The sequence below is a fragment of the Toxorhynchites rutilus genome, chromosome 2, assembly GCF_029784135.1.
Source record: "Toxorhynchites rutilus septentrionalis strain SRP chromosome 2, ASM2978413v1, whole genome shotgun sequence".
Taxonomy (NCBI): Eukaryota; Metazoa; Arthropoda; class Insecta; order Diptera; family Culicidae; genus Toxorhynchites; species Toxorhynchites rutilus.
Window position 1 is genome coordinate 268928885 of NC_073745.1, and position 25867 is coordinate 268954751.

Consider the following 25867-nt stretch of genomic DNA (forward strand, 5'->3'; position numbering starts at 1 on the left):
ATAGAACCTCAATGTGAGGCACAGCTCGCCTATTGACCACTCAGCTTCGATGCTCGCCTTGATATAAGCTGCTTCCACTATTGCTGCTGCTACTTGTTGTCCGTTCCACGTCCATTGTGAGAATGAATGATATCTACGAGTGCTTCCTCGTTTTATATCATTTGGTATGTGTGAACTACGCGCCTCCTACTTGCTTGCGATACAAATATTTGGCTTATCGGGCGCGAAAAAGCGAAGCGAAGTTTTAATATAGCTTTTAAAAGTATGATATCATAACCCTTTTCATCATCGATGCTTTTTCAACAAATAATCGCTCAAGTATTCGATCATACTTAAAAACAATGAATGTTCCATGATGAATTGAACGAAAATTTTAGACATTTCTAGCCGTTATACGACGGTTCCCTGTTAATTGCACCTGGTCAAAGAAAAAGCAAAACTTAACAATATTTTTGATCATAGTTTTACATCATTTTTATGATTAGTGGAAAACAATAAATTAAACTCTTTCGTTCAAAGCAATATCGATAGTCCTGAAAAGGACTGGTTGATTTCTCTGTTCATGTTCATGTTAGTCGGATGTAGGCAGTTGTTTACTTTTTAGCAGCGGTAGTTTTCTCCAAAGCCGTTGCTGCTTTCTTTGGCTTTGGCATCTTCGGCTTCTGTGCGTCGGTTTGCGTGGGGTTTCGTTGACACCACCACGGCGAGCTGAACGACGGGTAGCGTGTTTGATACCCTTCATGATGCCAAGAACACGTTCTCGTACTTCTGACGAAGAGAACGTGCCTGAAACGCTTCGCTCGTGATGCTTGCTGTTGCCACAAGTACTAAACCGGTTTCAGCAATCGTTGCTACTGTTTGCCGCTTTTTATGCTGCCATAGAAGCTCTATGTGAGGCGCAGCTCACATTTTGACCGCTCAACTTCGATGCTCGCCTCAAGAAAAGCCGCTTCCACTGCTGCTGCTATCCACTTGTTGTTGTCCGTTCCACGTCCGTTGTAAGAATGGATGAGATCCACGTATACTCCTTCCTTTTATATCATTTGGTATGTGTGAAGTAGGCGCCTCCTACTCGATTTCCATGCAGCTTGCCGGTGAACGAACGAATCGGACGCGAAAATAAATGACGTCAATTTCGACCAATCAGGACTGGGTATCTCTGTTTGGATAGGGGTTGAGATTTTTCAATTGTTCGATAGTTAGTTATATGATAAATACTATTTTATTCAATGTGAAAAATTGTTATGGAGTGCCGGAATCGTTTGATGCAAAAATCTCACCAATCCATCATGAAATGAATGAGTAATAAGCGTTTGAAATTGGACATTTTTCACGACGTGATTGATTTTCGTTTTTCCATTTGTACCCCAATATGTTCCCGAAAGACGTAATCCTACGTCAAAAAATGGAAAAAAACAACCGACAGTTTTTATATACCTTTTTCTATAGAACCGATCATTAAGACCAGTGTGACATTAGGTGTCAAAATATAAAACAGGAAATGGGTTATATCTATGGTATAACCGCAAGGGTGACGTAGGACTATCGTTGATTTAGAGATCATTTGTTTGAAGTTGAATCTGAATTCATTCTGAATGAATGAATATTTGGGGGACTTCGAAAACGAGAGTGTTACGTTGGAGGCACAAGGTTTTGTGCATCCAATATTGTATACGGAAACACCCTACTGATAGGGAAGAATAATGTTCATAAGCTATCCTGTTGATTGCGATTGATTGGAAAATCGCAAAACCAAATGTATTTGGTCACAGTGTTACATGGATAGAAAACATTAAAATAAACTTTTTCACATGAATGTAATTTTAAATTCCCAGAGGAACTGGCAGATTATTTTCCGGATCTTTCTCGATGCTGAATGGCATCCAAACGGAATAAATTCCGTGCGTGTATTTGTGTGTGTAGCGGCTACATCGATGGTCACCTTCTCTTCTCCTGAAGGATCGGCATCTCTGTGCTCCCTCACAGTTTCAAACAAACTGCTTGCGTTTCAGGGCGGATCTCGATCCTTCGCCGTCCAGCACCCTCAGCAACGATGTTGTCTTGTCGATGTCCTCACGATAAATGAATGCATCTCACCACCAGAATATCGCTTAAGTATGCTTTTTGTGCGTGATTGAATCGAGAGAAGGCGTGGTTTACGATGGCAATTTGGAAGGCAAACTAGAGGGGAATGAACTCTCTGAGCTCGGAACTTTCGGCGACTGAGCAGTAATCGATTGCGGGTGCATACAATATTGGATATGGAAATATCCTACTGATGGGGAAGAATAATCTTCAGAAACTATCCTTTTAATTGCGTGGATTGAAAAATCACAAAACCAAATGTATTTGGTCACAGTGTTACATGGATAGAAAACATTCAAATAAACTCTTTCACATGAATGTATTTATAAATTCCCAGAGGAACTGGCAGATTATTTTCATCAACGATTAGATATTTCTACATTTTCCTCGATACTGGAAGCCCATCAGTGGTTAATACTAACTCGACAACCATCTGTTAATAGCACTTGATTGAAACATATTTGGTCACAGTGTTACATGGATAGAAAACATTCGAATAAACTCTTTCACATGAATGTATTTTTAAATTCCCAGAGGAACTGGCAGATTATTTTCCGAATCTTTCTCGATGCTGAATGGCATCCAAACGGAAAGAATTCCGCGCATGTATGTGTGTGTGTGTAGCGGCTGCTTCGAGATCTTCCCGGGGAACCGTTTGTGGCATCACTCTCCTCCTGATGGATTCCCTTTTGGCCTAAGGTGCACAAACAGGCTCTTGGTGACACCGTTCATCCGCGCTTTCATGATAAACGAAGAGCTTCACCACAACAGCGACAACATGCTCCAATCGCTGTTCAATTTGAACTGAGTGGATTTCCGAGCGGCGCTCGCTTATGTACCGATTGGTGATTTCAATAGCCTGTTTTGAAAGCAATTTTAAGACTGTTGAAACAAGTTTCTGGATCAGAAAGTAACAAGTATAGAACGCGTAGACATTTTATCTTTCGAATGAAGTGTTTATCATACCATTTCGTTCAGTTGTTTAGGAGCTATTAACGCTCAAAATCTCGGTCTCCGGTGTAACGCTTTCGTTTTCGAAACTTTGATTTTACACCCCGGTATAGAAATGAAAGACGTAGTCCTACGTCAAAAATTTCAAAGGATATAAACTATATTTAGAAAGAGTTGTTAGAAAATATTAAATAAAATTAAAGATAAATTCTTGTGAACAAATGGTCCTACCGGTGATTTCGACCGGTTGGTAGTTCTAGTGCTAAACCAAATTAATTACCCAATAAATTCATACAACATTTAATGAAAAATAAATTATTAAAATTAGACTATGATTTAGTGCAAAAACATTACCATATGGTTGCTCTCCGAAGACATAAAATAATGTCGAAGTTACCGTTCGTTTTTTCGAATGGCTGGTTGTTATAAAGTATCGTTGTCCTACAGTAAATACTGGCATCACTACTGCAGCGCTCTTTGAACTGTGTGCTTTAAAACATTGTATCATAAGCTGCTTCCTCTGCAAGAAAATCCTCCTGAAGAAACGGTTCGCAAGTGAACTTGCGTGCAACATCACGCTCAACCTTCCCAATTATGGCCGTTTTCCACTCCAATTGGAATACGCTCGCGAGCTTCTTCTCCCACACCATTCGCGTTTTGTTTTGACACTGGCTCGCTCGGACGCGCTTGTGTTGGTGTGTTTTGTATTGGAAACGATAGGTTCTCGCGTCGCGTTTCGGTTTCCTACTATCCGCTGCTGCTGTGCTTTTCTCGTTTGTGTGTTGTTTTTTTTCTTTTTCCTCCACTAGGCTGCTTTCTTCTCGAGGAGGGTGGCATCTTCCAGGTGGAAAAGTGTAAACAGATTTTCACGCACGCGAGGTGTGTTTCCTTCCGCGTTCGATCCGATTTTGTGCAGCCGGACATGTGTTGATTTTTTCTCAGGAAGTTTGCGTTTAAATTGCCGATGCCCGTGAATTGCGCCGGCGGACGGAAGTGCAGTAGTGAGTGAAAAGTTGGTAAACAAGTGTGTCGAGTGTGGGTGCAAATTCGGTCCGCGGTAACGTTTTGCGTAGCCATCATTTCGGGGTGTTGCTGGGGCTGTGTGGGGGAGGAAGTGTGTGAAATCGATCAGGAAAGCTACAAGAGAGAGATTGCTGCGTGTCTTTTGGGGGAAGTAACATGGATAAGTTTGATTTGTGTGGAAATTTTCTTGGATTCAATTGGAATTGTGGGGAATCTACGTTATGCTGAGGTAAGTTACATATTCTTTTAGTAAATTTTTCATTTATAAACACGGGAGAATTTAAAAATATTAAATCATATATGTTGAATGATATTTATTGTCCTAACTTCATTTAGATTGATGTTTAACTAATGAGATGAAGATGGAGACGGATAAAAAATTTACGGAGTTTGAAAAGTTTGCTTTCAAAGGTTTCTAAAACGTTTTGAAATATATTAAAATATTCGAAAAATATTCCTACAAAAATAAGAAATGTTCAGCAACAGACAGTTTTGAAACTTTTCTGGAAAATATACACTGCTTCCAAGGAAAACAATCGCTGATAATGATAATTATGCCTAACATCTCAATTAACAATTAATGGTAAACATTTCGAATATGCCCATTTGAAAACACTTATTCACTAACTCTCAGAAAATAAATAACCTACAATAAATCACTGAGACAGTCGCGCCACAATGAAGCCAATCCTAAAGTAACCCAATTTGCGTTGCATAATATATCAGCACCGCGCTCAACAATGCTCATCCGCGCCACACTTCGCAACCGCGCTTCGTTACTTACCGCTCATTAATTGTACGTGTTACCCATTGAATTGGCCAGCAAATCAACGCGGCTCGTAGTGGGTGTGTAACATATCACAGCATCGGGAACAAATTACAGACAGTTGGTGGCTTCCATCACGGTGCCAATTGTCCTAACCCAAATGCTGGCCTCAACATGTTGGCACCGGAAACATCGCCTGATGTTGCACTGCCTCAATCTATTTTATGCCAAAATACCAAATCGCGGAATACACGCGTGCATGTTGTGGATAGGGGAACTAGGGGTAAGCTCGGTAAGTATCATAGAATCGTTATCTAGATTATTTTCCATGAGATGATATAAGAAATATCAGCGCTTTTAAACGGAAATTTTGCAAGTAATAGTCAATTTTCAAAGCTGATATAAAAACAGAGTTAACCAACCAGTGCGGGTGAAACCGGCACCCCATGGAAGTAACACCGGTACCCTCAATTTTTCAATAAATATACTTGCCACCAGTTCAAATGTGGCAACCGCCAAATGGGAGATATTTTAATTATAGATGTCACAATCGAATATGGTTCGAATCGCTCAACTGATTCCAGAGATATGATCGGAACGAGCTCCGGTGAACATGGAACATGGAAAAGAAAGGAATTTGATATTCAGCAGATCCCTCTTGCGGCACCTCAAACCGCACCACAATTCAAATACTAGTTCGATGGAATCTAGGTCCTAGTTTCGAGCTTGCCACCTTTCAAAAAACGTGATCCTGTAGTGTAGACCTGGGGATTCCAAAGTCCCGGAAGCACGTTTGACAGAAATTCTACCAAGGGTGAGGTACTCTCGGGACAACTGTAGAACAAAAACAAAAATGATTTGAAACCTCGTTCAAGAATAAAAGCTTAAATTCCACTACCGAAAAATTACATTCGGTTGCACATCATCGGCACTCGCGTTTGTTTTGTTTAATATTTTAACAATTGACGGATCACGTTGGGTTGGATTTGATTTAAAACGTCTAAAATAATAAATACTAACACGTTCAGTGTTCAAAACCATAGTTAATAAGAGTTTTCCAGTAAAACTCAAGGGGGTGCCGGTCTTACCCCCAGTTCCTCTAGTGCAGAGGTTCTCAAACTGTTTTTGGCAAGTGACCCCTTTTACAGAATTAAGTCATACCTTAGACCCCCATAGTCAAATTCCTTCGAAAATCCTATCTTTAGTTTTGACGTAGGATTACGTCTTTCGGGAACATATTGGGGTACAAATGGAAAAACGAAAATCGATCACGTCGTGAAAAATGTCCAATTTCAAACGCTTATTACTCATTCATTTCATGATGGATTGGTGAGATTTTTGCATCAAACGATTCCGGCACTCCATAACAATTTTTCACATTGAATAAAATAGTATTTATCATATAACTAACTATCGAACAATTGAAAAATCTCAACCCCTATCCAAACAGAGATACCCAGTCCTGATTGGTCGAAATTGACGTCATTTATTTTCGCGTCCGATTCGTTCGTTCACCGGCAAGCTGCATGGAAATCGAGTAGGAGGCGCCTACTTTACACATACCAAATGATATAAAAGGAAGGAGTATACGTGGATCTCATCCATTCTTACAACGGACGTGGAACAGCAGCAGTGGAAGCGGCTTTTCTTGAGGCGAGCATCGAAGTTGAGCGGTCAAAATGTGAGCTGCGCCTAACATAGAGCTTCTATGGCAGCATAAAAAGCGGCAAACAGTAGCAACGATTGCTGAAACCGGTTTAGTACTTGTGGCAACAGCAAGCATCACGAGCGAAGCGTTTCAGGCACGTTCTCTTCGTCAGAAGTACGAGAACGTGTTCTTGGCATCATGAAGGGTATCAAACACGCTACCCGTCGTTCAGCTCGCCGTGGTGGTGTCAACGAAACCCCACGCAAACCGACGCACAGAAGCCGAAGATGCCAAAGCCAAAGAAAGCAGCAACGGCTTTGGAGAAAACTACCGCTGCTAAAAAGTAAACAACTGCCTACATCCGACTAACATGAACATGAACAGAGAAATCAACCAGTCCTTTTCAGGACTATCGATATTGCTTTGAACGAAAGAGTTTAATTTATTGTTTTCCACTAATCATAAAAATGATGTAAAACTATGATCAAAAATATTGTTAAGTTTTGCTTTTTCTTTGACCAGGTGCAATTAACAGGGAACCGTCGTATAACGGCTAGAAATGTCTAAAATTTTCGTTCAATTCATCATGGAACATTCATTGTTTTTAAGTATTCGATCAATTGAGCGACTATTTGTTGAAAAAGCATCGATGATGAAAAGGGTTATGATATCATACTTTTAAAAGCTATATTAAAACTTCGCTTCGCTTTTTCGCACCCGATAAGCCAAATATTTGTATCGCAAGCAAGTAGGAGGCGCGTAGTTCACACATACCAAATGATATAAAACGAGGAAGCACTCGTAGATATCATTCATTCTCACAATGGACGTGGAACGGACAACAAGTAGCAGCAGCAATAGTGGAAGCAGCTTATATCAAGGCGAGCATCGAAGCTGAGTGGTCAATAGGCGAGCTGTGCCTCACATTGAGTTTCTATGGCAGTAGAAGCAGCGGCAAACTACTACTACTACTACTTACTACAAGTGGCAGCAGCAAGTATCACGAGCGGAGCGTTTCGGGCACGCTCTCTCCGTCAGAAGTGCGAGAACGTGCTTCTTGACATGGTGAAGGTGCAGCAGTGAAATTCAAGACGAGCATCGAATCTGAGCGGTCAACAATTGAGTTGTGTCTCACATCCCGTAAACGGGCATCGGAGCTGAAACAACTTTCTATCACTGATACCGGAAGCTCGATAATAACACTGGTGAAGTGAACAAAAACTACCCAACAACCAAACCAAACGGCCCTTTTCAGGGCCAGCAGATCATTATCAAAGAGTTTAACAATATATTTTTTCAAACATTTCCAAAATCAGCATGCGACAGACAGCCTAACGTAATCCTACGTCAACTATGCGGTCGTGTCGGACACAACCTCCTGTGACTTTTTTTCTTACTGAATAATTATCAATTTGAAAACATTGCAAGGGGTTAATTGAATAAACTAGACATTATATTCTCACGGAGACGATCTGGCGTAGTGGTAACATCAACAACTCTCACGCAAAAGGTCACGAGTTCAACTCACACTCCCGACATTCTTCCAAAAAATGTAAGTAATGCGACAAATCAGCCAAAAGTATTGAAAGTCATTATAATACAGAAGAAAAATAGGCGAACCAGCCCAGGAGGCTGAAAGCCTCTCAAATAAAGAATTAAAAAAAAATGCAGAATAAAAATTATTTTCTCATCATATTCAACAAAACAAATAAAGATAAAATTCAGTAAATATCAAGTGTAATAAAATTAATACAAATTACTCACAATCTATAAACACTTTCAAATCGCAAACCGATCCATCCACAATAACCAGAATATCAAAATACGGCTCAATATTGGTTAGTAAAAGCCTTAAGTCTACGCGTTTGTTGATTTTTGATTTTTTTTTAGCCTTTTTCGACAAAGTATGATGATGAAGAAACGAGAAGTTTTTTTTCATCAATGTCTCACATCGCAGAGTACTGTTTTTAAATGTTTCGTTATAGCTAGAACATATGACACTTGGTTGTACTCCTGCCTCATCTGTGCTGATGAAAATCATCTTTTTTTGCATTATGACCTTGGCTCATTCCATGGATGTGATATAGTGCTGATTTATTACCAACAGTGCTGAAAATAATCAATTCGTTCATTCGAATTCGAACGAACACTTACCATCAGTCAGGCTTGACAGCACTTCTCTTCATACGAATATCGCGGGCTCATTAGATGCTTTGACGAGTGGACATATTTCATTCATACGAATTTCTTCTCACTGTATCCCTTCCATTCGATTGAACAACCGCACTTTCATTAAATCCGCTTGTCATGCTGTTATTTGTGATTTAGGTGGTCCCTATATTTATGAAAATCAATTATTAGAGGTATCATGTATTTTGTATTAATAATGAATTACGAAATGCAACGCAGCAAACATATATGACAAAACTGTAATTCACGAATACAATGATCTTTCAGTCAATGACTAATGACTTTCAATAATTTCTTCGTCATTGTCACATCAATTACATTACTGTACTTATTGTACGTTCTCATCATTCTATTAAGTGGACCATTCATAGCATATAAAGTTCGAAATGAAGTTGGTTTGAACAAATTGCGTGCTCGCAAGGCATAAAAATTTAGATTTTCAAGTAAGTTTTCAGAACTAATGCTGTGAAACTAAGTCAATTAAACATGACATTGAGGCAATTTCTCTGCGTTTCTCAAGTGTTTCAATATTTATTAACATACAACGAGCTTCATATGGGGGAAGGGGATATGTTGTCCAGCCTAGTTTTCTCAGGGCAAATAATAAAAATTGTTATTTGTTGTTGTTGTACTGATTCTATTCGATTGGAGTGCAGTTCTTGATAGGGTGCCCATACAACACTGCAATATTCTAAAATAGATCTTTCAAAACTTGTATACAATGTTTTTATTGTGTATGGATCACTGAAATTGTAACTAAATCTTTTTATGAAACCGAGCATACTATTTGCTTTATTGATCATTGTATTGTAATGTTCGCCAAAAGTGAGCTTCGAATCAAGAATTATACCTAAATCTCTAATTTTGACGCATCTCTCTACAGTTTCAAATCCTAGAGAACATATGAAGTCATAAGTTTCATGTTTTCGAGTATACGATATAATATTACAAATAAGTATAATATTACGAGTTCACTTCATTTAGCCTTGTCATCTCTTGAATTAAATTAGAAGTTGAGGACATTATAATTCGAGCTCCAACGTATTTCAGAAAGCATATGAACTTGCAACCTAAGGGCAAGCTTGTTATACAGTAAAATATCTGGAGTATGTTTGGACATGAATTTGATGATGATTTCCTTCGTGTTAAATCGCGTATATGTTTAAAATACAGAGAAATGTTGAACATGCCTGAAGGAATCTTACGATCAAACATATTATCTTGCACGAACCTGTTCTCGTTTTTTTACTTGCCGAATTTTTTATCTTGTACTTTTTGTACACTCATCGTCTTGTTGAGTTTTTTGGTCAAATTTCAGATACAGAATCTATATGTACAGAATTACAGATTTTCTGCAAAGATACAGAATTTAAAAATATTTTTTCGAATTCAAATTTAAATGTTAAATTAATTTCAGTTCATTTTCCTGAATGCCATCTTACTAATAAACTTTGTTTTTTTTTATTTTTGAGTCATGAAGATATGTATGTTGAACCATATGAAATGTCACCTCAATTCTCCATTCCTACTAAGGGTGTTTTGGGACACTTTTTGATAATTCCACAGTCATCAGCGTGTGTTGAGTGAATATTCTCGCTTCACAATGCCAACAAAACAATGTTCTGAAATGGATTCTATTTTGAAAGCAAAGTATTATGTATCGGCGCAAGGAGGAGCGTCAAGGATGAAATTGACGGAAAATTTAAGAAAAGGAAAGTGCAACAAAACCATGTGTAAACATCATACAATTTATTATGAGAAAACTTTTTTTATGATTTATTTTGTTGTATTGATACGACTTTAGCAAACCATAGATATGAGCAATAAATTCAAAATGAAAATAAACCTTTCTTACCATGTTTTCGTTAGTTTTTTGATACAGATTTTTTTTTTGCTAGAAATACAGATATGAAGATTTTTTCAGAAAATTTTACTGGATCAAATGTGGCATCCCTGGTCATTCTTATAACAGTGTGGTTCACGTAACACATTTTATGGAGCATCTTAAATATTTCAAATAAGAACTTGTGTTACTTGATAGGGGTCGATATTCAGACCCCGTCGACCCCAAAATCAATTTTCGTTTCTGTCGACCCCTGGGAAACCGAAATCGACCCCAGGGCAGGGAGAAACCCTGACTTAGACGAACGCTTAACAATTGGGCTATTCACTAAAGTGAACGGTTTTGCCGTTGATTTACTCCATGGTGTGGTTTTTTTATTCGTTCTTAAGTGTTTTTCTTCCATGACGGACGAGATGAGTCGAGGCATATTAAGAAATATTCCGTTCAGGTCAGTTCATATAAGAAATTGTTTTTCTAGAGCCAACATTTGGATTATTGAACGAGTTAGATTTACAGATTTCTGAACAGTTACATAAACTCAATTAAAAAAACAATTGACCGCAAAGTCCTACTTCAATGTTTGGTCCGTGCCTCTAGGCCTAGGCACAGACCCTTCTACTTTTTAAAAACGAAAAATCATTCATGAAAATGGGTTGAGTATAGTTGTGTTGGCTAGTGTACATGAAATCAGAGATTTGAAAAAAACTATGGGTGTGAGTTAGATCTATGATATAACCGCAAGCATGATATAGGACTGCCGTTGTTGGGTAAGTAATTATTTGTTTGTATTGATTAAATTATTCATTGAATGACTCAATTTCCGAATTGAATTGAATCGCACATATTTACTTTGTGATTAAAGAGTTTGAACAAATCCCATGTTGGTCAAACTTCCACTAAATGAGTTTTTAACACCGCGTGAAAATGTCAGCTTACTGTTCCCTAATTGTATGGTGCAAGCTAAAATTTGCACCAGAAACAAACCATCATAACAGTTTTCCGTTTGCTGTTAGCTCCACACGGTGTAAACAAAACCGTACACGAACACTACCACATGAATGTATAGTGCGCATCAGACAGGATTGTCTCTATGATTACTTGTCACAATGGGCTAGACGCTGCTGATCCGTTGCTAAAATATTAATATGGGAACTGAGAGATTTGGTAGGAACATTCATCTGGGCTTTAGTGGAACGGTTTAGACTTGTATTTTTATTCTTTTTGTCTAGTGCGAAGCATTATACGTGGTTAATCAAAAATATAATCAATAAAATATGAAAATAGAAGGTTTCACAGGAGTGAATCACCTATTTGCCTTTTAAACTTCTGTTTCGGTGTTATTAATTCTTTTCTTATTTTCTATTACTAGATGTAATGTTTTTTTCCTCTTTTGCATAAACTGAGCCACACGGCTTGTTGGTTTATTATTAGCGGAGACCGGAATATAGGTGTATTTTTAATATATACTTTCTCGTTTTTCTCATAACCATCATCCTGTTACTGTAGATTCTCACATGGCGGTACCTACTCTAGAGACTTCTCTAGAAGAAAAACTTCAGACATTCATTTTCATATATACATTTTTATTTCAAGTTTTTAATACAATAATTCATAACACATATCCCTTTTCCCTTCTAGTAAATAGATTTCCAGCCGTAGGCTGGCTCATCTCAACTAACATATCCTAATTTTTTTTTATTTAAATATAAATTTCGGTTGGCGTTTGAAGTAGAAGCACTTATTGTTCGTTTTGATCATGTAGAAGCCGATTTTCGCATGGTAGCTCGTGACTAGGGCTCTCGGACAAAACTTGTGTGTAAAGTAACTTAGTGTGTGAAAAGAAATTGTTATTTCGTGCCCTTCAGCTCATTCATTAGAAATAGAGTTTAGATTTAGTTTTACAGATATTATATCATAGCTTCCAGATTCAGATTCCATATTCTAGAGACCCTTGAGGACGCGTTTTGTGGTGAGAGTGCCTCGGTATCATTTGTAGTTCACAAGGAGATTGACTGGGCATTACGTTTTTTCTGGAAAAATTAAATCAAGATTCAACAAAACACTTCTCCAACACAGCTATTAATGAGACAACAATCGGAAGGCCGGATTGATAACATTCTCAAATTTAGTATCATATAATTTCACTAACCATTTTTTTTCAGCAAATACCACTTTATATTTCGGGAATTGGCAACACTTATGTCATGTGAGTCCATTTGACGGTTCCATCGTAAAGTTTGACATTTTTGACGATATACGTACTCAGAACATTTTGTCATACGGACGCTATTTGTTTATTTTATATTTAGTTAAAAGTTTAGTCTCGGCAAAAAAATGGAACTGAATCGTGAACATTTTCGTGCGATGATTTTTTACGACTTTCGACGTGGATTATCACCACAAGAGTGCGTCAATCAACTTAATTTGACTGTTGGCGATGAAGTTCCATCAAAAACCACTGTGTATCGCTGGTATAGTGAATTCAATCGTGGTCGTAGTTCGCTGTCCGACGAGTTTCGTGAAGGTCGTCCAAAATCGACTGTAGTGCCAGAAAACATCGATGCTGTGCACGAAATGATTAAGCAAGATCGTCATGTAACCTATTATGAGATTGAGGCATCCCTAAGCATTAGTTCCACCAGCATATATGCGATTTTACATGAACACTTAGTTGTGCGAAAATTATGTTCACGTTGGATCCCGTTGGTGTCGAGTACTTTGAAAAACAATAAAAATATATTCGCAGCTTAACTATTTGTTTTTGTTCCTATTCCCGGAATATAAATAGTGACCCTCGTAGTAATAGTAATAGTAATAGTAATAGTAATAGTAATAGTAATAGTAATAGTAATAGTAATAGTAATAGTAATAGTAATAGTAATAGTAATAGTAATAGTAATAGTAATAGTAATAGTAATAGTAATAGTAATAGTAATAGTAATAGTAATAGTAATAGTAATAGTAATAGTAATAGTAATAGTAATAGTAATAGTAATAGTAATAGTTATAGTAATAACAAGCTACGCCAGTAACACTTGCTGAGTGTATTCTATGGCTTACCTTCCGTACTAACACAATCCTAAATTCCCGAGACATTTATGAGAGGTCGTAGAGTTCTCTGCATCTCTCTTAAGTAAATGTCGAACTAACATTCCTTCCCTTTCCTTAGCAGTTACAAGGACGTGGCCAGGACAATTTTTAACTGTTGGAGAAAACATACCTTCGTCTAGGAGATATTACTAATCATCAGCAACGGATGGAGGCTAGTTTATTAACATTACAGTTCGGAATTCGTACCACCTACGATATTGTGCAACTAGCTCAATGCTAATGCTAATGCTAATGCTAATGAACAAATCCCATGTTGGTCAATTCATGCATTGTGATAGATTGCGTTCTTCGTTGCAAGTCTGACCGTCCGTTATTCTTTTACGTAAGGCATGATGTCCGGATCGTTTCATTCGTTTATCGTGGACTTCCAAAATATTTTTTTTTATTATTTCTTTATTAAAGAGATTTTCAGCCAAAGGCTGGTTCATCTCTACGACTTCCAAAAATATGTGAACAGAATAATTTTCAAACGACTATTATATTTTACATTTCTCTCCGAAGTTATTGCATCGTACTTCTCGAACCGCGAATTTGCTTGATTTGATGAACTTCACGCACTCAGTTCCGATTTTGACATGCACGTTAAACGCATAGTGTTGAATTAATCGACGTTATCTCAGCAAATGGTTATCAACATTTCGACTTATCACCAAACGGTATGCGTAGAAGTTCAGTGAGTGAACGAAGTTAAATCTTCGCTATACGATATATTGGGAAAAGTTTTGAAAGCTACTATCGCGTGTATTCTTCAGTTCGTCTACCTAGACCGGTTAATGGTGAGCAACGGAATTTGCTACAATCTACTAAGTTTGGGAATACATTACCTTTTAGTCAATTTAAACTATTTACGGACTGGGGAATCCTTGATACGTTATACAATTGATACAATGGACCCCTTTAGCCAAATTTGTTTAAAATGTTTCTCTTTATCTTATTCATACAAAATACTTACTGATTCAATAAGTGGTTAAGTGAGTAAACATGACATCATTTTGTCATCAATAAATAGATATCAAATTCAGTAATTATCAAGTATAATTAATATCAATACAAATTTCAACAATAATACTTTCTACTAAAATTCTAGTCAGTCTTATTTTTATTTAATTAATGTTCACACAGATCGATTTTATAATATTCGTGGAGGTTGTAGAGAAATTTTCTAGGAGGCATTGTTAGGCTTACTAAATATATCACTCTGACGTCGTGATTGTAGGTCGATAAAGAGTTTGCTCGATGATCAAATAAATATGTCGTTTCATTGTTTTTAGAGGAATTATTTTGGTAACCTTCTTCAGGTCTCCTAAATATATCCTTCCGACTTCGCGAGTGGAGTTCGATTACATGTCCGCTCGATGATTAACGAAATTTTGGTTACCTTCTTAGATTTCCTAAAGATTGGAGTACGATAAAAATGACGCACTATAAGTAATATAATGTATAGCGTATAGTTCAACTTCTCAGGTTGACCAAAAATAATCTCTGCCGCGTGTTGTAACATAGAAGATATGCGGAATTTCATTTTGTCGAGTGGTCGATAGTTCGTGTTTACATAATCACATCACTTACCTCAGTGAATTCTGATTCTTACCTTACCCCACTCACAATTATTCCTCCCATGATATTCGCTAGGGAACCACGCTATAAGGCAAACCCTTCTGGCGGCGAATATCATACTAACATTCCGTCCCTTCCCGTGGTGACTGTAAGGAAGTGACCGGCGTCGTTATTGACCATTTAAAGCTCAAATCACTGAAAATGGCACAACGAGAATGATTTGCTAGTCCCAAGCGTCATTCTATGTGTTCTTTGTGCAATTTGGTTGGTTCAGGTCAATCACGGAGAGCAACTACGGAGTGTACAGTCTACCCAAACTCAAGCTCAAGCTCTTATGACAAGTTGGATTCGACCCCTTGGGGCAACTTTGAGAATCTAGACTAACTCTCTAGACTCTAGGCTCTAGACTAACTTGCTTGGGAAAAGAAAAGTACGGGAATTCTAGAATACTGACATTTCTCCACCGCCAAAAATAAAAAGAAAAACAAAAAAAAAACAAAAAAAAAAGTTTGCCGGTAACAAGTTGAAATTACATAGAATAGCGAAGATCAAATCTCACCGAAGATGGATGAATTCAGATTTTTCCTTAGAGATTTTCATCCTCGTAATACGCCTCGTAATGTAAAATTAATGCATTCGTATACTTGCTAATTGAAATAAGTGCAGGTTTTGGCCAATGTTCGAACAGTTATTTCGTGGAAAATGGAAGATTGGAAAAAAAATCTTGAGTAGTTTCTTTAGCGTTAAAAATCAAAATTACACCAATGCACAATGGTCCAGGAGATGCGTTCAAGTGGAAATTAGCATTTAGAGCTCGACGGTTATTTTATAGCCAAAGACTACCTTCGACAAAGTTGTTACATATGATAAAGCGCTCATTTTCATGTTGCCAAAAATAGGATGACCAATATTTTCGATGAAATAAAAAATCAAACTTTCTTATCTCTATAGATAGAATTAAACATAGTTCGACAATGTTATAGTCCCAGTTATTTGAGACATCTTTGTAGAACAAAGTTTTTTTTCTACCTCTTGAAATAATAGATATAGCGCCTTTTTTCTAAGTTGCGTTGAAGTCACCATGAAAAAACTGTTTTTTCGCTCTAACTTTTATATTTCAGATTTTACATACAAACTGTCTTCTAAAGACTTTTAGAACATACTAATATAAACTTTTTTCGATGCCAAACCTGTCAATATCTGAACTTCACTCAAAGTTATTGATATTTATTCCTAAAAAATACACTCTTTTCAATTGAATTTTCGATTTGAAAGAACAAATTTCACTCTATATAATATGTGATTTTCAAAGATATGTTATTTTTTGTTTTTGAGTAAATTGAAATAGAAATCATGAGTTTTTGGGTGAAAATCCATCAACTTTGAACAGGATTAAGATATTGACAAATTCTGCATCGAAAAATGTTGGTATTGATTAGCTCTAAAAGTGGCACGAAGACAGTTTTGGTGCAGAATTTGAAATATAAAAGTTAGAGAAAAAACCCGTTTTTTTATTCTTTAGACAAAAACTGTTTTCGACAAAGTTATAGACACATAATAGAGCGCTCGTTTTTATGTTATCAAAAATAGGGTGATCAAAATTGTCGATGAAATAAAGAATCAAACTGTCTTATCTTTATAGAGAGAAATAAACATAGTTCGACAATGTTGTAGCCCCAATTATATTAAACAAACTTTGTGGAACAAAACTTTTTTCTATCTTTTAATATAAGCGATTTAGCACTTTTTTCCTAAGTCACATTAGGCTGACCATGAAAAAGCGAGTTTTTTAGCTATAACTTTTATATTTCAAATTCTACATCAAAACTGTCTTCGCACGACTTTTAGAACTTATCAAGACCAACATTTTACGATGAAGAACTTGTCAATATCTTAATCCTACTCAAAGTTTTTGATGGTTTTTTACCCAATAACTCATGATTTCAATTTCAATTCACTCAAACACGAAAAATAACATAGTTTTGAAAATCACACATCATGTAGAGTGAACTATACTTTTTCAAATGCCGCCAATAAACTTTGTTTCTGTTTGCCTCCGAAATAATGACAAACAATTGCGTATTTTTTGGGAAGAAATATCAATAACTTTGAGTGAAATTGAAGTTCTGCATCGTAAAACGTTTGTATTAGTAAGCTCTAAAGGTCTTTCGAAGACAGTTTGTATGCAGAATCTGAAATATAAAAGTTAGAGAAAAAAAATAGTTTTTTTTCATGGTGTCCCTAACACAACTTAGAAAATCGGCGCTATATCGGTTAATTCAAGAGAAACTTTGTTCTACAAAGATATCTAAAATAACTGGGACTACAACTTTGTCGAACTATGTTTACCTCTATCTATAAAGATAAGAAAGTTAGATTTTTTATTTCATCGACAATTTTGGTTACCCTATTTTTGATAACATAAAAATGAGCGCTCTATTATGTGTCTATAACTTTGTCGAAAACAGTTTTTGTCTAGAGAATAACTGTCGAGCTCTAAATGCTAATTTCCACTTAAATACATCTCCAGGACCATTGTGCAATGGCTTTTATAGAAAAAAGAATAATTTTACAGCTTGGTCGCTAATGGGTTATTAAAGTTTCGACATTCACGATGTTCGAATTAATTCCGTGAGGTTTGCTGCCAATATACTAGTTGGCATGAAACCTCTCCAACATATTTGGAGGAGTTAAAATGGAAGTGGTTTGGTCAGACAGGGAAATCAATCATCTCAACACCACCGTATCAATATCGTATAAATATTTTGCTAGATTCTATCAGCCAAAAAGAAAATGAGGTCACGTTGGAAAGCATCTGTAGCAATAAAGTACCACCGACTTTAAAAAAACATAAACAACGGTAAGTGCCACTGAATCTTTCCTCACGTACAGCTGATTTACGGATGCGGCAGTGAAAGATTCACACACTCAGCACACCCAGTGTTCTGGAAGATACGATTTCACGGGTAGGAAATTATTTAGTATCTTTCCCAAAACGAGAACATCTGACACCTTCTCCTTTGCGGGTGCAGAAAACAGGCAGAGTGTTCTGTTGCTGCTTTTCGATGTGCATCCAGCTCGTCTTCTGGGCTCTAGGAGGAGGTGAACAAGTGGACAGAAGCTATCGTAATTGCACTTTCAAGCGTTGACTCTAAGCCAAGCAAAATACACACACACATTATCCCTCTCACAGGCGTGGTTATGAATAATTAACGCCCGTCCGCCCGGTGGTTGTGTTGCGCTACGGACCCCTGGACCCCAGCAGTAGTCGTTGTGACCAAGTGACTTTATTTACGCCCCGAACATTGCTGCACACTAAAGCAAGGAAAACCGCAATAAGCCACACGCCAACAGTATTAAATTTCCAACGCAATCAAATTACACCTGGGAAGGAAGGAGGTACGGTTTGGGTATAACTTTTCAAGATTAGGAACTTATTTCGAGCTGGCTTAGCGCTGTTGACGGTGTTGAGCAGGAGTGAGAGAGGGTAAGTTTGTTGGATTCAACTTTTGCTCCGTTCAGCATGATTTTTTGACAATTTTGCACATTATTGACGCGAAATTTATTTAAGTTGCTGCTTCTGATGATGGACTACGGAAGTCGAGAACGATAGTTGCTGAGCAACCATTCTTAAGAGCTTACGGTTAAGAAAGTTTGAGTTTTCATGAGCATATTCAATGATTTCATTCCAATATTCAATTCAATCGATTCTTTGGTCCTCTTTTATGCTTGGGTGGCAAAAATGTTAATTAGAGGCAATAATAAATAATACCAGTTCGGCTGAAAATGCTAGCTCATTGGCTTCAATTCGATATGTCGACCATATGAATCGGTTCAGTGGTTCAAGAGTCATGAATTTTTGAAAAAAGTAATTTTTGGAATTTAATTTTGGAAAAATTGTTTTTTCGAACTATAGGTTCACTTTGAAAAATCATATCTCAAAAACGAAAAAAATAGCATCGATGATATCGAGATATGTGAAAAATCCTCAGTTTTCCAATAAAAAGATAAAAAATAGGGCGCCCTCTAGTCCAAAGCCATGAAAACAATAAAAAACCACTACAATTACGAAAACAAAATCCATCGTTTTTGCAGGTTCAATATTGTTTAATCGATTTGATATGTCGATCATCTGAATTGGTTCAGTGGTTCAAAAGTTATAAATTTAAAAAAAAGTCATTTTTGGGAAAAAACGGAAAATTTTGATTTTTCGGACCACCCTAAAATGGAAATGGACACCCTAATAGAAAATTGTAATGGGTTGTATCTAGGACACGAACGCAGTTTTCGACGTAGAACTTCGGAATTATATTATTCAATTCACTTGTTTATCACTTTGGATATTATTTTAGAATGCATCGAAATTTTTGTAATATCTTTTTCGCTATTTAATTTTTTATTACTTCAGTAGACTCGAAATAGTCGAGTAGAGTCGAAAGCTATCAGCATTTCTCGTTCATTTGGTTCAACTCGTATCAGACTTTCTCCTTCCCACTCAGATATCGATTACAACCTATGAACCCTTTTGCTCCTATATTCCGCTTGAGATGTGATCGAACCACACAACATGCAAAAGTAAGGTTACCCTGCTGAAATTTGAAAGCATACTTTCATAAAATATACTAGCACAAAAAATTCTCGTAGAACGCCTCGATACAGGGGGCTTCCTCTCCGTGTATCGAGCTGTGTGTGTATGTGTGTGAAATCAGCATTAGGCATGAATGATATCCGCTCGTTGTGTTATGCTAGCTCATTCGCATCTGTGTTTTCATTCTATTCTATTATTGGTTTCCGCCTCTAGCCCTGAGAAGGGCCCTTGTGGAAAAAAACCCTATTCCATACTCCTCCTTCACCCGTGAAGAAAACAATCCACTGGACGCTCTGCCTCAACCATGTTGCTTCGATGACCACCAAACGAGAAGTGGTGTGGCTCAAATCGCGGATGGCTTATTTAAATCAAATATGTTGAAAACGGGCAGAAACGAATGTATCAGTTGCTCGTTATTGACAGCTCTGTTCGGGAATGCACACAAATTGGCAGAACAAATGTATGGGAAAATGAGAATGCTTCCAGTTTTCATTAATTTAAACTGTTTAAGTATTAGTGGATTGTACTGTATATCAAACAAATCTTAGAGAATTTCCTATTCCATTGGTGTGCGAAGTGTCAGAATTTGTTCGCTGTGAAAATAGTTATTAACGTTAACTTTATTTCACAAAAACGTTACCTGTTTTCTGATTTGGCACCCTTCCTGAAAGACGTTGTTCTACGACAAAAAAAAAATACGGGTGTTATGTTTTGCGATAAAGAACAATATTACCACATTTGACGAAAATCTGAGAGCCACAATATCGATTTCACATGGATTGGCTGAATAATGGGCCTGATCACGAACGTCACTTCACGGTGAAAACGAAGTGAACTGTGTACAACGTTATTACGGCTGCCACTGTGTGTGTAGAATCAGGAAGAGTTCATCCGTTGTGACAACTTTGATGAACTCGGTGTTATTATGAATATCACGATACTGTCATGTCACGAAGAAAAACAAATATATTTGTCACTTGTGTTGTAGATGGCGGAGCTAGTCACGCGTAATGGAGTAATTTCGTATTTATTTAGCTTTTTTGCTAACATTTTGAATCTTGACTTGCTTCTTAGGTATGAAAAGATAAACAAACAGCAATTTATTCGCCTGGTGGCATTTTTAAAACGAAATCCTGACGTATCCAGAGGACGTAAATTTGTTTATTTGGATTCGGCAAATGCCCTAAAAAGGACTGAAAATGTAGATGGACAAGACCCAACCAGGACCATAGTTATAAAGAATAAGGCCTTTGCTTGTTTTTCTTTTTACGTAATAGATACTGATACTGCTTTTAAATTCTTCTCTAGTTCTTCTTCCATAATTTTGATATCCGCCTCAAGAAAATCTGAATCACCTTCTGCTTTTGGCAAATTCCTTGAAACCCATCAGATGTTTTATATGAAGATTATGCTGCTGACCAGTTTCTGTTTGAATAATTAAATCAAACCTCATGTCCCATATATCAAATTACATGAGAAAGGGAAGGATAAGAGGATTAAACGTTAAGAATCCCATATGTAGCAAAGTAGCTCAGATTATACTAATCGTGAGGTGGATATATTCGGGTTTGTTCTAAGATATAGAAGATATTATTATTCATCAAAATTATAGAAACGGTTCTTAAAAAAATGATTCTAATGCGATATGCGAGAAGTCGATTCAACAACTGCATTAATCACGAGCAAACAAGTATTCCTTCTCATCATTGAACCAGCATTTGATTCAGCAAACTAACTCTTATAAACAGGACGGCCCTCATTTAAAAATTATAGCGCCCATATAGAGCGATGCGATAGCAGAGCGTAGTTTCGATCTACGGACCTCTGGGTTATGGGCCCAGCACGCTTCCACTGCGCCACTCTGCTTGTGTTGTGTTCAAAGGAACTGCGTGTAGATAGTTAGTTTCGTTATCTTGAATCCAAATCATGGAAATTCCTAAAATGTGGAAAAATTTGTTAAAATGATATTGAGGTATCTGTGCAAACATACGCTAGACCTGTCTAATTGGTCGGACATCGTCCCGTAGATGGGCAGCATCGAGCCCGAAACCGGTCGACTAAAAAGGTAATTTTACCATCCTTTTTATGTTTGCAAGAACCATAAGTGTTGTGTCCCGTCTATGTCCCTAAAACGAATTTACCAATCAAACAGTCAAACAGAACCTCATTCAAAATCTACTTATAGTCAAACTTAGAAAATGAGAAAGCTAAAGAAAGCCAAAAATGTTATATACAAAATACCTTGAATCGGTTGTAGTCAAATACTTCCGTTTGCTAGAAAATTCGGAACAACCTTAATTATGATAAAATCATATTTTAAGATGAAATGATTCCGATTATCTTGGTTCTGGGAACGGAATCAATTCAGAAGCATTGCGGTTTCGTTTGTCGAGTAATAATAATAACATGCAAGATAAGTTTCGATACTTTGGAGCACACTAAACTTTCCTGAAGTATCCAAACTTTCTAGTAGTTAGGCGTATACTACTAAAAATTTAAAAAAACAGCTCATTTTATAACTTTAATATGAAATGCAAAGTTTACTGCACAAAAAAATTCTTTTCGGAAGTTCGTCTAGTGAAAATTGGCACAATATATTTGTTCTAACCATAATCGACAATTACGAACACTTTCATTGTGCTGCACTCAAATCAGCATTTCCTTGCGAATGAACGCGAAATCCGTGAAGAGAGACTATCTTATTGGAAAACTAAATCTTCATTACCGACATCATCTTGTTATAAATAACATGCGCTGTTACCTAATGATCTCACATAATGATGTCCGATTTTTCAAGTTGAGCGTTTATCAACTAATATATTCCAGCTTTTCGTTAATCTATAAGATTAGTTACGTCGATGTTAACGATAATCTATAATTAAAAAAGTAAACATTGAAAAACTGAACGTTTTTATCTAGTATAAGCACATATGCATAAAAAATCATAGGACGTGTTTTTTTTATTATTTTGGTAATCATATCAGTAAATTATTGTAATAACTTTCAAGGTAAATTAGTTATATTCATTAATTTAACTTTTGACGTAGAACTACGTCTTTGACTTCTATATACAGGGGTCACTCTACGAAAAATGTAACGTTTATTAAGAGTTTTCAAATACATATTACGAAGAATCGTTCCTACGATATATGTTATAATATATACCATTAGACGGCAAATTTATCCAGCATTGTTTTCGCTCGAGACATCAACAGCGGAAATAATAAAACAAGAGAGCAATTTAACAAATGAAAGAGGTATGTTTTGCGAGCGGATGCGAAGGTAACTCATGTATTATGCATTCTTTCTTCCAACTTCGTTCCCATGAATGTTGCATGTAACTCAAAATTGCGTGCAATAATTCGTTAACGTGGTCTATCTAACAAATTAGCATGATGTTGAAGTAATCAGATGCAATATTACATGCATCACTCAAACTTCATGCAAGATTTCATCAAAGCTACGAGGAAAGTTTCACCCATATTGTTCATTAATTAGGAAGAGGCAGCGATTATCATGCGAAGACTTATTGATATCGACATTACATCGCATCACAAAAATGAAACGAAATGAAATATTAATATTCTTCATAACTCATGCTCATAATTCACAATGACTCAATCCTTCTATGATAGATTGATCAGTAGAATCAATACGACTTGATTGTGATAGTCTGCAAACGAACATTGTTTCACCGAAAAAGTTACTGCTCCCGATGCCTAATAATAAAAATAAGACAAAGGAAAGAAATCACAAAACCATAGCTATCCATTAAAAATAAAGCAACTTCATGATTTTATTTGTATTTAACCCCAAAACATCTTGAAATTGTGAGTATTTTCAACTTGTTTTTTCGTTTCTTCCCCATAAATTTCATATTCAATGACGATATATTTTTTTTTGTATACCGATTCACATATACTTTATCTACCATTCCACCCTGTTATGTGTCCTACTGATATTCATTAATCAATTTCAGTTAGACAGTTGAACTTTGTTTGATCGTTTGAAGGTTATGAGTACATACAGCAAACGGCCCTTTTCAGGGCTACTGTTTAGAGTTTCAAAAGAGTTCAACTAACAGGTTTCTGATCAATGAAAAGAATTACATTTAAAATAATCAAGTGGTCTGAACAATCACAGTCCTACGTCAAACTTCCGTCCGTTCCCCTAGGCTCAGACCCTTCAACTTTTTTTAAATTGTTTTCAGTCCAGTACATAAATGCATTTATTCAATTGTAAAAGTTACTAGTAGATAAGCCTCGATGGCGCAGTCAGGGGTACAAATTGACGAACTAAAAATAGTCCGATTTTGATCGCAGACGTAGTCCTACGTCAAAAATATGAGATCATGAGGATCATTCACTGTTCTAAACTAAAATTCAGTTCAGAAAATCAGTGAAAAAAAATTGCCCCGAGTGAGGATCGAACTCACGACCTTAAGATTATGAGACTTACGCGCTACCGACTGCGCCATCGAGGCTGTAAGTAAATTGGCTTATTTCTAACGGTGCGTTCATTCGTTTATATATGTATTCACGTGAAGAAATATCAAATTTATAGAAATCGCATCGCCCGTTTACGCTAGTGCGAATTTGTTTGATGAATATATTCATGAATATTTTTAAACAATTTGAACAGTTGATAGTTTTGTTCCTTATCCCAAAATATTAGACGTGTATTTTTTATTGTTTCATCAGGGTACCCATTTTCATTTTAGGATGGTCCGAAAAATCAAATTATCTCCTTTTTTTCCAAAAATGACTTTTTTCAAAAATTCATAGCTTTTGAACAACCGGACCGATTCAGATGACCGATATATTAAATTAAAGCCAACTCGCTAGGCTGTAAAAATAACTTTTTTCTTTTTGTTTTCCCAATTATTCATTGTGTTTTTTTATAGTTAACATTGTTTCGGGATCAAGGGCGCTATATTTTTTTAAAGGTTTTTATTGCCGCGCTGAATGTACAGGAAAACATAGCAGAGCGTAGTTTCGATCTACGGACCTCTGGGTTATGGGCCTAGCACGCTTCCACTGCGCCATTCTGCTTAGTGTTGTTTCTTTTTTTTAGAGTAAAAGCAATATTTTACTGGTTCATCATTTTAAGTTTGTTTTAAGGCGTAAATTTCATTGTTGATTGTCGAAACCCTGCCGAACGGTGGATGAGCGAAAAAAAATCCAGTCAAATGAATTATAATAAAGTATGTTCCATTTAGAATTTAGCCGCACAAAATTTCCAATTTCTCCATGAGAAAATAAAATCGGTAAAAATATATTTGCGTAGGATTTTTGTTAAGCTTCTGCTTCTGCAGACTTTCTGCTGAAAATCTCTCATCATTTTCTGCACAGTGACATTGTCAACCGTATCTGTCATCTTTTTCCATAACTTTACTATATCAAATGGTGTTTTGATTGTTTTGCCACACTTCTTCAATTTACGTTTGACAATTGTCCAATATTTTTTCGATTGGACGAAAATTTAGCCAATTTTGTGGATTCATATTTTTTTAAATAAAATCGATTTTAATCTGCTTATACCATTTTACAGCATTCCGGCTGTAATGGCAGCTGGCTAAGTCGGACCAGAACTTTTTGAAATTTTAAAACTTTAAATTTTCAATTTTCATACATAAATAAAATTACACCGAAAAAGATATTTCAAAGATTGAAATAATTTTTGAAATATATTTGTTTTTAAATTCTGAGCGAAAGTTATATGGATAGTCCATACAACTAAAGGGTGTGTCACATCAAATTGCATCACGGAAAAAACGCTGTAGAAATTCGCCCAGTAGACCGATCCTTTTGAAAATTTTAGACAGTAAAATAAAAACTATTAAACAACTTTTGGCATTTTCTTTTTATTCATACTTCGAGCCCAAGCCCGTATGCTCGCACCTTCCTCTTTACCCCGTCCATAAGGTTCTGTACAACGTCAGGTTGTAGTTTTTTTTGAACAGAAATCCATTTTCTCTTGAAGTCCGCCTCCGATTTGACAACTTTTGGGTTCTTCCGGAGGGCCTGCTTCATAATCGCCCAATATTTCTCTATTGGGCGAAGCTCCGGCGCGTTGGGCGTGTTCATTTCCTTTGGCACGAAGGTG

At 36.5% G+C, this 25867-nt stretch overlaps 1 protein-coding gene and 2 non-coding genes across 5 annotated transcripts in view; 1 reads left to right on the plus strand and 2 right to left on the minus strand.

The window, feature by feature from the left end:
* Window positions 1-3768: 3768 nt before the first annotated feature.
* The window catches only part of LOC129768843 (uncharacterized), a 539752-nt gene continuing 517653 nt past the window's right edge, over window positions 3769-25867 (plus strand). For all 3 annotated transcript variants that reach the window (XM_055770771.1, XM_055770770.1, XM_055770772.1), the window contains exon 1: window positions 3769-4288. The gene's annotated coding sequence lies outside the window, so the exon portion shown is untranslated. The remainder of the gene's footprint in view (window positions 4289-25867) is intronic.
* On the minus strand, window positions 21557-21628 carry Trnam-cau (transfer RNA methionine (anticodon CAU)). Its single transcript has one exon. It is a non-coding gene; the product is annotated as a tRNA-Met (tRNA).
* Trnam-cau (transfer RNA methionine (anticodon CAU)) lies at window positions 24173-24245 on the minus strand. The gene has a single exon. It is a non-coding gene; the product is annotated as a tRNA-Met (tRNA).